This window comes from Macrotis lagotis, chromosome 3, assembly GCF_037893015.1.
Source record: "Macrotis lagotis isolate mMagLag1 chromosome 3, bilby.v1.9.chrom.fasta, whole genome shotgun sequence".
Classification (NCBI taxonomy): Eukaryota; Metazoa; Chordata; class Mammalia; order Peramelemorphia; family Peramelidae; genus Macrotis; species Macrotis lagotis.
In genome coordinates, this window is record NC_133660.1 from 31,342,402 (window position 1) to 31,357,403 (window position 15,002).

Genomic DNA, 15,002 nt, shown 5'->3' on the forward strand with positions numbered 1-15,002 from the left:
TGTGAGTGTGTGTCCGTGCGCGCGTGTGTGCGTATGTGTGAGTGTGTGTCCGTGCGCGCGCGCGTGTGTGTGACCTTCTCCAGTGAACAAGGCGCCAAAAGAGAACGATGGGCACTTTCCGAAAGGTATTCAATATTCGGATCAAAAATGCTTTGCATGATTCAAACGAGAAATTCAAGCGAAAACGACTGGGACGTGCCGTCTCCTCCCCCGGTGGAGGCAAAAGTGACAAAATGGGAAAAAGGGAATTGTTGGAGGGGATCTGGAAGGTCAGGCACCCTGAAGAACTACTGGTAGGCATATGAAGAAATGGTGAGAAAGGCAAGCATGAAAGAAAAGCATTTTTTAAAAGCAATAGGTAGATAGGGAAACACAAATAGAACCTTTGACATTGTTGGATTTAGCATATACACACACGACCCACAAGATTCATGGTTTCATTTACAATATTCCTACACGATCTATGGAAATGTTTATGTTTGTCAAGTTCAGAATAACTTGAAAAAAAAGGAGAAATAGTGTCTAGTCACCTTTCTAGATGTTACCAATGTCAAAAGACTAACAATCGGGAATCAGTGCAAAAAAGAAAACCCCTAAGAGAATTTCGGGGCTCAGTCCCCAAACAGAGAAACATGAGAAATGCAACCACCCAGAGTATGGGTACTGCATCTTGGAGGAGCTGCACTGTCACCTGAGATGCTCCATCTCCACCCCCACACACTGCCTTCTGGGTTCTCTGGCTTCCTCTAAGGAAGCCTTTCCTGCCCTTCCAGCTACTTCATGCCTTCCCCTCTTGGATTACCTTCCATCTGCTCTGAATACATCTTGTTTGTACATAATTATTCACAGGCTGTTAGAATGGGAGCTCCTCAATACCTCCACAAGGTCTGTAACCCAAGGAGATCATCAAAGGGAAAGGATCTACATGCACAAAAATATAGCAGCACTTTTCATGGTGGCAAAGAATTGAAAAATTGAGGGAATGCCTATCAATTGGGGAATAGCTGAACATTAGCAAGTTGTATATGAATGTAATGGAGCACTATTGTTGCTCTAAGGATGCTCTCAGGAAAAATTAGACTTAAATGGACTAATGCAAAGTGAAATAATCAGAACCAGGAGAACTTTGGACACAGTGACTGCAGTAACATTGTTCAAATTTCAACTATGGCACCAGCCCTGGAGTCAGGAGTACCTGGGTTCAAATCCAGCTCAGACACTTAATAATTTCCTAGCTGTGTGACCTTAGGCAAGCCACTTAACCCCATTTGCCTTGCAAAAATCTAAAAACAAAACAAAAAATTTCAACTATGAATGACTTAGTTCTTCTCAACAGTACAATGGATCTAATGACAGTTTTTGTCATCCAAAAATTTATCTTAAATCCCTGTCACTAATAGAGTCCCTATTACTTCTTGGGGATAATGAACTAAATTCATAAACCTATTATTCCCTGTTTTATGGGGATAAAAAACGACTTGGTTTGTTGTTCCTAATCAGACTCTGACCAGGGAGGTCATTGTTCTGTGAGTTTTACAATCCATTCCTCCCCCACCTTCCTAGGAACATAAGCGCTTTTTTTTTTTCAAGACAATCCAAAAAGGCTTTCTGGGAGAAGCCTAATTTCTAGAGCCAGGTTTGGAAGAGCCAAGCCAAGTGGCTTCTCAAATAACAGCCTTCAGCTTTAAACTAAGACCCAGAGACCCAAATCTCATTCATGAATCCTGGCCCTGAAAGAGCATGATGCACACTTTTCCCATGGATACTGTGTATATTTGTGGGACAGCTTCACCATGTTTACGGATGTAATGACTGTTGTTGCTATACTTTCTGAATAAATGCCTTTACTAATGCTAAGGAATGACCAATTTGGAAATATGTTTAGCATGATTGTACACGTGTAACTTCCATCAGATTGTTTGCTATACTGGAGAACCAGAGGGAAAGGAATAAGGAAGGAAAATGTGGAACTCACAATTTTACACAAAGGAGTGAAGCGGGGAGCTCCCAAAGCATAGTCTCTTTGCATCTCTGTCCAACCTGGTATCATCTCCATGAAACAAGATTCCGGAGGTGTGGGGTGCTTCCTTTGTATTAGAAGCTACTTGAGGGCCTAGATTATCTTTTAGTTAATTAGCACAGTGTTTGGCACACCAAAGGCATTTAATAAAGGTTGATTGCCTTGGGTGGAGACCGTTTTTGCTTTTCTTGACAAATTCCTGGCCCTTGACATAGTTATTGGCACACAGTAGGTGTTTAAGAAATGACTATTGTGCAATGGAAAAAAATAATCATTAGACTTGGAATTAGTGGGTGTTGGGGTCCAATGCTGATTCTACCATCAACAAACCTTGGGAGAATTGCATTCTCTGGGTCTCATATTCCTTAGCTTTAAAATATGGGGCTAGACAAAATGACTTCTTAGGATTCTTCTAGATCTAAATCCATGACCCTATGATCCACAAGAGAAAGCAAACTTAACCTGCAAACTATTTGCAGCTTTCACAAATAAAGGGGCACATTTTGTTCATATCAAGATAGATGAGACAGGTGAGTGGTACAGTGGATAGAGTACAGGGCTTGGAGTGAGGAGGACTGGGGCAAATTGGCCTTCAGGTAACCTAACTGGGTAACCCTTAGGCAAGTCATTTCATGACTTAAGTTTATTCATCTATAAAATAGGGATCATCAGAACTGTTATCTCACAGGTTTCTGTGAGGATCAAATGAGAAAAGTATAAAAAAGAGGTGGCACAGTGTCTGGCACATCGTCAACATGATATCAATGCTGCTTCCTTCCTTTCCCCTCTTACATTAAGCTGATAGGCTTGGTTCTTCCTGGTATTCTGTCTACCCTTAGCTCTGTCTACTTCTGGCCTCAAGTTAATGGGTCTAAAGGAGCAGATGGTGGATCATGAAAAGAAATCAGTCTTGCCAAGGCATCCCAGTTGGTTTCCTCACAGTTGGCATCTGCAAGGGCTGACTGTAATCAAACTGCCATGTCAGAGAGGGACACAGCGTGCACCATCTTCAAGTTCTGCTTCTCTATCTCCAGAGTTACTAGGGTGGTACCTTCCTGTGACACCTTCTCCCAGGATGCAGTGGATGCCAGAGTCATTTTGCCTCTCAAAGAGCAAGCAAAGATAATGCTCCTGGATCCCCAGATTTCTATTTCCTCCATTCCACTGCCTCCAATTCAGGTAGTAATTACCATCAGCCCACTTGGTCTGTGATGTAGCCACTCAGCCCCATGAGAAAGAAATACTCCTCCGTCCTCCAGCAATGAAGATATAATAACAACAGTCACAATTATAGTAAATAATTGATGAAACAGCCTAGATGGTACAATAGATAGATCACTGGCCTTGGAGACAGGAAGATGGGAATTGGAATCTGACTTGAGACACTTGACACGTTCTACCTGTGTGACCTTGGGCAAGCCGATTAACCCTGACTACCTCACATCCAGGGCCATTTCTGGTTGTCATATCTGGCCACTGGACCCAAATGGCTCTGAAGGAGAAAGTGAGGCTGGTGACTTAGCAACCCCCCCAAACCCCATTTATGTGCTTTGTCATGGCATTACCTCCCCTGAAATCATGGTCCTCTTTGAGAACAAAGGACAAACATTATCAGCTAGAGAAGTAGGGGACTATGGGTGAGGAATGTTATCACTGTCCAATGCAGCCCTTGATCCTTCCCTCCTCAGTGTTCTCTCTGTATCCCCTAGCCCTAAAATTACTTTGTGTATATATATATATATATATATATACATATTTAGGTTTTTGCAAGGCAAATGGGGTTAAGTGGCTTGCCCAAGGCCACACAGCTAGGTAATTATTAAGTGTCTGAGATGGGATTTGAACCCAGGTACTCCTGACTCCAGGGCCGGTGCTTTATCCACTGTGCCACCTAGCCGCCCACTTTGTATATGTTTTGTAGTCATTTATCTGTATACAGATTAGTTTCCTCCCTCAAAGAATCTAAATGCCTGGAATGGTTTGGGTTTTTTGTCTTTCTGTTCTCAGCATTTAGCACATAGTAGGACATAGAGTAGGTCTTTATAAATGGTTGAGTTGAAAAGGAGAGGTTTTTGCTTCTTCCAACTAAAACCACCTTATTTTACTTGGCATTCTTCTCCAACTTTGAAAATTTCATCCACATTTGAAGTACAAGCTTGAGAAAATTAGTCCTAAAGTCATTTTAGTGCCTCATATTCACGTCTTCCTAATTTCTTCTCCTCTACTATCCCCTTGACCTTAAACAACTACCTTTCATTTTTCTCCTTCACTGACCAGTTGATATGTCCAAAAAGTCATCTATGGTCATTGCCAAGCCCTTACTGTTTAACATTATGCAATCTGGTCACTACCCTTACAAATCCAGCTGGATTACTCTCTCCAAGGTCACCATCATCCTCCAATCTTCATCAAATCCTGTGGCCTTTATTTTTTTTTTTTGCAAGGGAATGGGGTTAAGTGGCTTGTCCAAGGCCACACAGCTAGGTAATTATTAAGTGTCTGAGACCGGATTTGAATCCAGGTACTCCTGACTCCAAGGCCAGTGCTTTATCCACTAAGCCACCTAGCCGCCCCCCATTCTTTTTTTTTTTCTGAAGTCTTTGGAACCCTTTGGATTCCATGATACCACACTGGTTACAGTTCTCCCATCTCTCAGACCACTCTTTGGTCACTTTGGACAGCTCCTCTGACTCTTCCCTAATTTAAACACCAATGTTCACAGATACAATCGCTGGCCTTCAGGTCTTTTTCTCTCCTCTGGTATTTTCACTCATTCTAATGAAGCAGATGACTTCCAGATCTCTAGCCAATTCTTACTCCTCTCCCCAGGTCTAGTCTCACTCAAAGAGATGGCTGGTATGCAGTCCCCCCCCCCCCACTCGTGGCACATGTCCCAAATCACCAGTTGCATCTTTTCTAATGATCTGTTTCTTCTGGGTCACACAGATCTTCCATTGAAGTAGATTTCAACCATGTAATTATAAATCCTAGATCAGAAGTCATCTGGGCTCATTTTATAGTTGAAACAGGAGCAAAAAAGGAGAATGACTTGTGTCCTTCCGTTAAGTTTTGGCAGAGGCAGAGCTTGAACTTAAGCCCCTGAGTCCACATCTGCAACTCCTTCCACTGTATTCTGCTAGTCCTTATTTTTGCTTCTTCCCACAGAATCAGTTCACCATGTCCTGAAATCATTCTTTTATCTACTTCCTTCTGACCATCTGCACTGCTACCAGTCTCTCAGCTTGGCAACAGGGACTATTTGTTCTATTTCTGTCTTCAGGGCTTCACACATAGTAAGCCCTTCTTATCTTCTTTCAATCATTCATTTGTCCTCCAACCCATTCTATGCACTCTGCCAAATTCACATTTCTATGACATTGTTTTAGCCTTGTTACCTTTCTGTTTAAAACCCCTCAGTGCCTCCCAACTTTAGCCTGGCATTACAAGATCTTCCATGCCCTGGCCCAAATCTGTGCATCCTTTAGTCCCCTAGAAACACTTCGTGCTCCAGTTAAATTAGATCATTTGTTGTTCTTTGAAAGTCTATTTCTCCAGCTACCTTTCATCTATGACGACTTCTGCTGATCCCTTCACCTGGAATGAACTCTCTAACTCATCTCATAGAGGCAGCCTAGTGGTCCACTGATTACAATACTGGGCCTGGCATCAAGAAGACCTGAGTTTGGGGCAGCTAGGTGGCACAGTGGATAAAGCACCGGCTCTGGAGTCAGGAGTACCTGAGTTCAAATCCGACCCCAGACATTTAATAAGTACCTAGTTGTGTGGCCTTGGGCAAGCCACTTAACCCCATTGCCTTGCAACCCTCCCCAAAATAAAAAAAACCATATATATGTATGTATGTATGACCTTGGGCAAATAGTTTAACTGCTGCCTGCCTCAGTTTCCTCATTTGTAAAATGAAGATTATAATAATAGCACTAAGTGGTGAAATGACTAGAGTGTCAGCTCTAGAGTCAGGAGAATCTAAGTTCAAATCTGACCTCAGATACTTACTAGATGTGAAACACTGGACAAGTAACTTAATTCTGTTTGCCTCAGTTTCCTCATCTGTCCAATGAGCCAGAGAAGGAAATAGCAAACCACTCCAGTATTTTTGTGAGGAAAATCTGTTATTGAGGACTAAATAAGATATCTGTAAAGCACCTGACACTGTGCTTCCCTCCACTCCATGTAAGACTGTCCTGTTCTTTTCTCCCTACTGCATCCTACCATGTTTTCTTTTTCTTCTTTCTTTCTTTCTTTCTTTCTTTCTTTCTTTCTTTCTTTCTTTCTTTCTTTTTTCTTTTTTCTTTTCTCTCTCTCTATTCTTTCTTTCTTTTTTCTTTTCTCTCTCTCTATTCTTTCTCTCTATTCTTTCTTTCTCTTTCTTTCTTCCTTTCTTTTTTCTTTTCTCTCTCTCTATTCTTTCTCTCTATTCTTTCTTTCTTTCTTTCTTTCTTTCTTTCTTTCTTTCTTTCTTTCTTTCTTTCTTTCTTTCTTTCTTTCTTCTCCATGTCTTGGTAGATTGCTTTTTTTTATTTTTAATAATCTCTTTTTTGCAAAATTTTGAGTTTCACAATTTTCTACCTATCTTCCTTTCCTCCCCCCTTCCCCTGACAGAAAGCAATCTAATATAGTCTCTACATGTATAATCATGCTAAACATAGCTCCATATTAGTCATATAGTGAAAGAACATTAGAGGGGGAAAAAATTCACAAGACTTTTTTGGTCTGCATTTAAACTCCATAGTTCCTTCTGTGGATTTAGATGGTTTTTTTCCATAATGAGTCTTTTAGAATTGTCTTTGATTATTGTTCTTTTAAAATGAGCAAGTCCCTCATAGTTGATCATCTTCCAATGTTATTGTTAATGTGTATAATGTTATTCTGCTTTTGCTCACTTCACTCAGTATCAGTTCATGCAAGTCTTTCCATGTTTTCTAAGCAGAACTCACTTTTCCCTTCTTCCTCTCCTACTGACTTCTAAATTCCTTGTAATCTGGCTTCCATCTTAATGATTCTATTAAAATGCTAACTAAAATGGGCTATTGCTGATCTTGTCATCCAAAGGCCTTTTCCAGTCCTCCTCTTTTGCTTCCCTTGAATCTGTGAGGCCCCATTTTCCCCAGTAATTCCGTTCTCCCTGGGTTTTCCTGATACTCCTAGTTATCTGCTGTTCCTTCTTTGTCTCCTCTGCTGAAAGACTATTCCCATACTGCCCATTTTGTGCAGATATCCACAGAGCTCTGCCCTGGACCCTCTTCTATCTCTTTACTGTTTCTGTGGGTGCTCTAACTAGTTCCTCTTGGTTCATTATTATCTCTTTACAGATGACTTATAAATCTCTATGACTAGCCTTCATCTCCCTCTCAAACCCTGAGGCATGCATTCCTAATTGCCCATTGAACATCTTTACCTAGCTATCCCACAGTCATCTCAAACTCAAGTTGTCATTCAGCAAAGATCTAGTAAGTGCTTACAGTAAGCAACAATAGTCCTTTCCTTGTACTTCTATATCTTAGTGTCCTCTCTCTGAAATTAGCCCCAATTTATCCTATGTGATAAATTACTGTTTTTATATATATCATATCCCCCACTAGACTGTAAGCTTCTTGAGAGCAGAGACTGTCTCTTACTTTCACTGTATCTTCTGAACTTACAACAGTGTCTGGTACATGGTACAGGCTTTATAAATGCCTGTTTATTGGTTGACTGATGGTCCCTACTCTCAAGGAAATTACATTCTAATGGGGGGGATAATTGATGAGTAAATAGGTATATGTAATATGTGAGTAAAATGATCAGGTGCTGCCACAAAACCCTAAAATCAAAACCATAACCCAAACCCAATAGTATAAATTTAGGAACCATTGAGGGTTTATTGAGTTTTCCAGCCAATGGGACAGAACCAAAGGGACAAAGGACAAAATTTATATAGATTTCTATTTAGGCAGGTGAATTTGGGTATGGGGCATCTGAACATTGACTGTTGCTGGGGGATTCCTAGGGTAGAAATACAGGAAGTGGTATCCTTTGATGGGGCTAGTATCAGAAAAGACTACTTCAGGGTAGGTATCTCATGTAACCTGCTCTCTTAGATAGTCCTAACCTTGCTGTGCCAAGAGTGAGAAAGGTTACAGGTATGATGGGGAGTCAGAGGCAAGATACAGAAACCATAGATAAAATGGAGCTGTTGCTTTCCTGGTTACTAATGCATACATATAGGAGAGATGAAAGATAGGGAGGACTCTAGCAGGTACAGGGAAAGATTTCCTTCAAGAAATGGCATTTGAACTAATTCTAAGAGTTGGAATAAGGAAGGAGAACATTTCAGGCCTTGGGAATATCTTGAGTTGGGAGATGGGAGTGTCTTGTCTTGTTCAAGAAACAGTAGGAAAGCTGGTGTTACTGGATCACAGATTAGGTGGAGGTGCATAATGCATAAGAAGACTGCACAGGTGGGTAAAGATAAGTTATAAAGGGCTTTGAACTCCAGAGGATTTGATATTTGACCCTGAAGATCAAAGCCACTGGAGTTATTGAGTAGGGGAGGGACATGGTCAGACCAATGTTTGAAGAAGATCAACTAGATAGATGAATGGCAGATAGGCTGCAGAGTGAAGAGACTTCTGTCCAGGAGATCAACCAGCTTGCTATTGAGGTAGTGTAGGTATGAGATGAGGGACTGTACCAGGGTGGTGGCAGTGTCAGAGTAGAGAAAGGAATGTATGAAAGAGATGTTCCAAAAGTCAATTGATAGGCTTTGGATATAGGGAATGAGGGTGAGGAGTTGATGATTCCTATATTGCAAGCCTTGGTGGTTAGGAAGATGGTAATAAGAAAGTAAGGAAGAAAGGAATGTTATGGAGGCAAGATAATGGATTCAATTTTGGACATGTTGAGTTTAATATTAGCGGTTCAAGATATCTAAGTGGTAGTTAAGATGTGAGAGTGAAGTTTAAGGTTGGATAAGGATAGTTGAATCATCAGCATAGTGATGAAAATTGAATCCATGGGAATTGATGAGATCACAAGTGAAATGGTATAAAAGGAGAAGAAAAGAGGTCACATGGCAGAGCCTGGTGGGATACCTGCCTTTAGTAGTGCTTAGAACGATCCAGCAATGGAGACAAAAGAGTAGTCAGATAGATAAGAGAACCAAGAAAAAGCAATGTCCTCAAAGCCTAGAGAGAAGAAACTCTCAAAGAGAATAAGGTGACTAAAAGGTACAAAGGCTACAGAGAGGTCAAGAAGGGGTGAGGATACGGGGTGGCTAGGTGGATAAAGCACCAGCCTTGGAGTCAGGATTACCTGGGTTCAAATCTGGTCTCAGACACTTAATAATTACCTAGCTGTGTGGCCTTGGGCAAGCCACTTAACCCCATTTACTTTGCAAAAAAAAAAAAAAGAAGGTGAGGATAGAGAAAATGTCACTTTGGAGAGAGGAGTTTCAGTTGAATCATGAAGTCAGAAGCCAGACTGAAAAGAGCTAAGAAAAGAGAGGAAAGTGAATGCACCAAAGGGAGGAGAGATATGTATGGGTCAATGGATAGAGGAAGTGACTGAATCAAATGCCTATTATCATCCCCATCTTCATCCTCCTCCTCATCCTGGTGACTGTTTTATCTATCAAATCTCTACGACAGTCTCCTTTCTTCCTTAATAAAGTCAGTGACTAGGTCTTTCTAGCCAATCCATTTCTTTCCTGTACTAGGGAATTTTGAAATTTATATTGATAACCCTCAGATACCACAACTTCCTAGCTCCTCAGTCTATTTCCATTATCTCTTTATTCCCCCCAGCCACCAATACCAGATGTAGTTATGTCCATGATCTTGTCATCACTGAAGTTCCGTGCTCATGAGTTCTGAAATTCCTTTATGTGATCATGTGATCATACTTTATTGTTGGGCTACCTTTTTTTTCCTTTTCTTTTCTTTCTTTTTTTTTAAACAAGGCAACGGGGTTAAGTGGCTTGCCCAAGACCACACAGCTAGGTAATTATTAAGTGTCTGAGGCCAGATTTGAACTCAGGTCCTCCTGACTCCAGGGCCGGTACTCTATCCACTGCGCCACCTAGCCACCCCACTATCTTTTTTTTTTTTTTTAATTGGGCAGGGCAACTTATAATTCCTAACCCTATTCTTCATCTTCTCTGGGACTTACATTCCTTTTGTCCCTTTCTTACCCATATTATCAGCCTGCACTGGTTACACTTTCTTCTTTAGTCTTTCTCTCTGGTGAACCAACCACAATATTCTCCAACTTGAATTGTCTTTCCCCTTTGTCCTATCACCGGTCATGTCTTTCCAAGCCCTAGTGCTATAGTATTCACCCTGTCTCCTCTGCTCCTCCACATGCTGCTGAATATAGTTGAAAAAAAAATCATGACCCTGTACAAGCGGGGTCCGCTACAGATTCTTACTAATTAATCTCAACTGGGTCCTCACTGTAACACGGCAACCTCCATGACTGATTCCTGTCCTAGTTACTGCAGCAGCTGTCCCTTACTTTCTCTTCTCTCTTCAGGCATATCTCCCTTCTTCTTGGCTGAGGGTCATAATTCACATTTCACTGAAGAAAATTGGGGCCATTCTCTGAAATTCCCCTTTATTCTCTCCTAGTCATCTCATATATCCTTTGACATTGTTCCTCTCTCCCTAATAAGTGGCCCTTTTGCTTGCCTTGGCCAATCCCTTGATGTACCCTTGATCCCCATACTCTAACAACCTTCTTAGCAGATCACTTTCAATGTCATTCCCAGGCTCAAGTCTTTTGTAGTCTTGTTTCCTAGAAAGGTTTGGTGGTCCCTTGAAAGATACTTTGTATGTGTAGGGAGATACGACTTAGGAGAGTCTTTGGGGAGAAAAAAGAGAAGTGACAGGAGGCAATTCTGGACTATGAATGGCTAATTGGAGAGCCAGTATGTCCATTGATTCCAATGTTTCCAACCAGGGGCAGCAAGGTGACCCTGCGGGTAGAATACGGACCCTGGAGTCAAGAGGACAGGAGTTCAAATCTGGCCTCAGACACTTAATAGCTGTGGGACCCTGGACAAATTACTTAACTCTGACTGCCTCCATCCAGGGCCATCTCCAGTCATCCCTCTCCATTTCCGGTCACTGGACCCAAATGGCTCTTGAGAAGAAAACGAGGCTGGTAACTTAAATCACTCAAATCCAAGTCACTTGTTTGTCACTCAAATCCAAGTCACTTGTTTGCCATGGCATCACCTCCCTGATGTCAGGGTCTTTGTTGAGAATGAAGGTCAAACAACCACCCCCCAAGGGACTGTAAAGAGCAAACTCACACAGTAAGATTTATTCTCTCCCCAGTTGTGATAAGATTTCCTCTTCCAGTTGGCAGGAAAGCTGTGACAACAGCTTTTGAAATAGCCATTGAGCCTCAGCCCAGAGACCAGCAGAGCTGCCCTTCCCAGACACAGGGATTCCCAGAGCTGATGCTGGGAGGAAAGCACTCCTGCTCTAATGTAGACCCACAACAGCCCAACCAGGTGATCATACAATAAGCAATCTCTCCCGAGCGAGCTTCCTTCCTGGCTTTGGGATCCTGTCTATGATGCTGCTTGCCTTGATGCAGACTTGGCAAGTCTGTAACATACAGTACAAGGGTCCTGGAGTACACAAGAGACAGTAGATTCAGTAGCTAGCCTGAGAGGCCATCTCCTACAGTGACCAAGAGTGGTCTGTTTGCTGGGCCTGCAGGGGGAAGGCCCCCCAACCACTCAGGCTAGTCTGGAGGGTTTGTCTAAGGTTCTTGTCTGGCTCTAGTAGGATCTGTCATAGGAGAAGGGAGCAAAGGGGCCTGGACCTGAGGATTGCTGCTGACTCATGCTAGTGGGGGTGGGAAGACTGCTGGGGAATTGGCAGCTAGTGGATAGTTAACCCCCCTTGGGGTTAACCCTTTTGGGTCATCATTGCTAGTCTTACTTGGACAGGATGGCTTAGAGCTTTCTTGTTTTTTGCAGCCCCAGGGCTGTCTTATTTATGGGTTTGGAGTCATTACACTTGAGGAGTGTATTAGCTTCTCTATACAGATGATTCCCAGGTGAACCCATCCAGCCCTCACCTCTCTCTGGAGCCTTAGTACTGGAACTGAGTACTGAACCAGATTTCCTATAGACGTCACAAATCCAGTATGATGGGAAGACCTTAGTTCACATCCTGTCTTGGATGATTTTTCTCATTTATGAAATGAGGAATTTGGACTCATGACACATTCAGTTCTTAGTGATCTGAAGATCTCACATCCACAACAGAACACATTCTATTTCTTCCAAATTCAGCAGCCCTGCCTGGACCAAACCCAGACCCTTCTTACCCCTGCTCATCCCACTCAGCTCTTGTGCCCATTCAGTGTGTCGCATTAGTTGTCAATCACTTGCTATTTCCTTTCCTACAAGGTCTCCCAAGGCCATAGGAAGATCTTGGCACTTCTAGAATCCTCTCTCCACCCCTCTTTAAGACCCAACTCAAGATCCCCCACTTCTGGATGGCCTGTCCTGATCCCCTCAACTGCTGTATTTTCTCCACCTGCCATATATTCTTCTAGAATCTCTTCAGATACAGACCTAGTGGTGGTCCTCCTGGATCAGAGGGGCTGCACAGTATTAGAGCACTTGGGCAGAGTTCCAACTGCTCTCCAGAACGGTTGGACCAGTCATGTGCTCTCTATGGATCTTGCATTTATTAACTGATAGACATGTTATCTTCCCCATTAACACATAAGGGCCTTGAAGACAGGGATTCTCCTATCCCCACCCCCATTTTTCTTTGTTTAATACCCAGTTTAATATGTAATAAAAACCTAAGAAATGCTTGCAAACTGGTAGGATTGCATGATGCGTGCTCATGAGGAAAGTGATGCAGGAATGAGACTCACTTATCCTCACAATCCTAGCTCACCATAGGAAGCCAAAGGGTCACTCTCAGTGGAAATCTTGAAATATTGCGTCAGGTTCACCGGCTGTTCCTGCTATTCGAAATTCAGGGGCTCCCCTAGAAAGCCCTTTCACCACTGTGCCATCACCAGCTCATTGCCTGCCCTTCTGAGGTCAGCTGTGACCGACTTCCAGTGTCCTAATTCCAGGATTTTGCCCCCCCCCCCCAGTTGTTCTAATGCTCACTTGACACAAGTGGAGCTGATTACCACTGGGCTCCGTCAAGATGCATTTGCATCAATTTGCATTCAGCCAACACTTAACTGAGCATCCAGGACATGCTAGGGCTCATGTTTGTTGGAGACCCCATGGGGGAAAGTAGGCTCAATGAGACTGCTTCTTCTCATACAGTATCCACATATTCATTGGATTTAGGGCTGAGATCCCAAGTCTCCAGATCTGTCATTATTGAGCTGCAAGATCTTGGCCAAGTCACAACTCCCCTGGGTTCTGGTTTCTTCATTTCAAAATATGGAGGGGGGAGGGGGAGCCTGATGACCTCTGGGGTCTCTTCTAATTAGAAATCTATGATTTTGCATACAAGGTAATGAGAGAAATAAAAATAGGCCCTGTCTTTAGGGAGCTTATAGTCTATTAGGAGAGATGAGGCACTGTAATCACTGAATAGGGGTTGTCTCAGTCAAACTGAGACCTGGGAAAGACCTGAGCTTCAAATGGCCAATTCAGTCCCCCACTGTATCTGGGGCTTCTCAAATCATCCTGATCCCTAGCTGCCCACTGGACCCAGATGGCTCTGAAGGAGAGGGTGAGACTGGCGACTGTGCAGCACCCCCTCACTGAAATGCAATTCACATTCTTGTCGTGGCATCACCACCCTGATGCCATGGACTTCTTTGAGAATGACAGACAAACAACTTTGATTAAAATTACATAATACAATTATTAAAATGTTTAATGATGACAACATGATGCATATGCAACAGAAGTACAAAGTGCCCTGAGAGTTCTGAAAAGGGAGGAATAACTCCTGTATCTTGTGCTCAAAGCCCATTTGCACAGGACTTTTCCTCATTGGTAGTGATTTTTCAGTGCTCCCTAAGAGCTTGAGGAAAAAGAACCTGGTCTTCTGGCTTCCATCTCTGAAAGAGAAGATATGTGGCTCCAGACTTTCTTCAGGTGTCCAGAGGCAAAGGCTTTTAAATTTACTTATTTATTTTATTTTATTAGGTTTTTGCAAGGCAATGGGGTTAAGTGACTTGCCCAGGCCACACAGCAAGGTAATTTATTAAATGTTTGGGGCTGGATTTGCACTTGGGTACTCCTGACTGCAGGGCTGGTACTCTATCCACTGTGCCTTCTATCTGCCCCTTATTTTTTAAATATAAATATTTTATTTTTTTCAATTATATACAATAGTAGTTTATATTAATGATTTTTTTGGCAGTTTTGAATTTTACAATTTGCCCTTCCTTCCTTTCTCTCCCCCTCCCCCCCAACAGAAGGCAATCTGATAGTCTTTACATTTATTTCCATGATATGCATAGATGAAAATTGAATGTTGTGAGAGAAAAGAAAATATTAGAGATAGCAAAATTATGTAGTACATAAGGTATATTTTTTTAAAAATTGAAGATAACAATCTATAGTCTTTGTTCAAACTCCACAATCCTTTCTCTGTTACAGATAGTATTCTCTATCACAGATACCCCCAAATTGTCCCTGATTGTTGCACTGAAGGGATGAGCAAGTCCATTAAGATTGATCCTCACCCCCATGTTGCTGTTAGGGTGTACAATATTCTGGTTCTGCTCATCTTGCTCAGCATCAGTTCATGAAAATCCCTCCAGGCTTCCCTGAATTCCTGTCCCTCCTGGTTTCTAATAGAACAATAGTGTTCCATGACATACATATACCACAGTTTGCTAAGCCATTCCCCAACTGAAGGACATTTACTTGATTTCCAGTTCTTTGAGGCAAAGACTGTTAGAAGCTGCTGAAGTGTAGCAGAGTAGTTACATGGAACATGTCCCTTTTGCTAGTTTTCTGTTCTAGAGACTTCCA

The 15,002-nt window shown here is 42.3% G+C and overlaps 1 long non-coding RNA gene across 2 annotated transcripts in view; it reads left to right on the top strand.

Moving 5' to 3' along the window:
* Positions 1–15,002, top strand: part of LOC141517404 (uncharacterized) — a 23,448-nt gene continuing 8,446 nt past the window's right edge. Inside the window, exon 1 of one of the 2 annotated variants that reach the window (XR_012476839.1) lies at positions 1–293. This is a non-coding gene — a long non-coding RNA (uncharacterized LOC141517404). Of the gene's footprint in view, positions 294–9,204; positions 9,247–15,002 lie in introns of those variants that run through there. The other variant, XR_012476840.1, reaches the window with a different exon arrangement.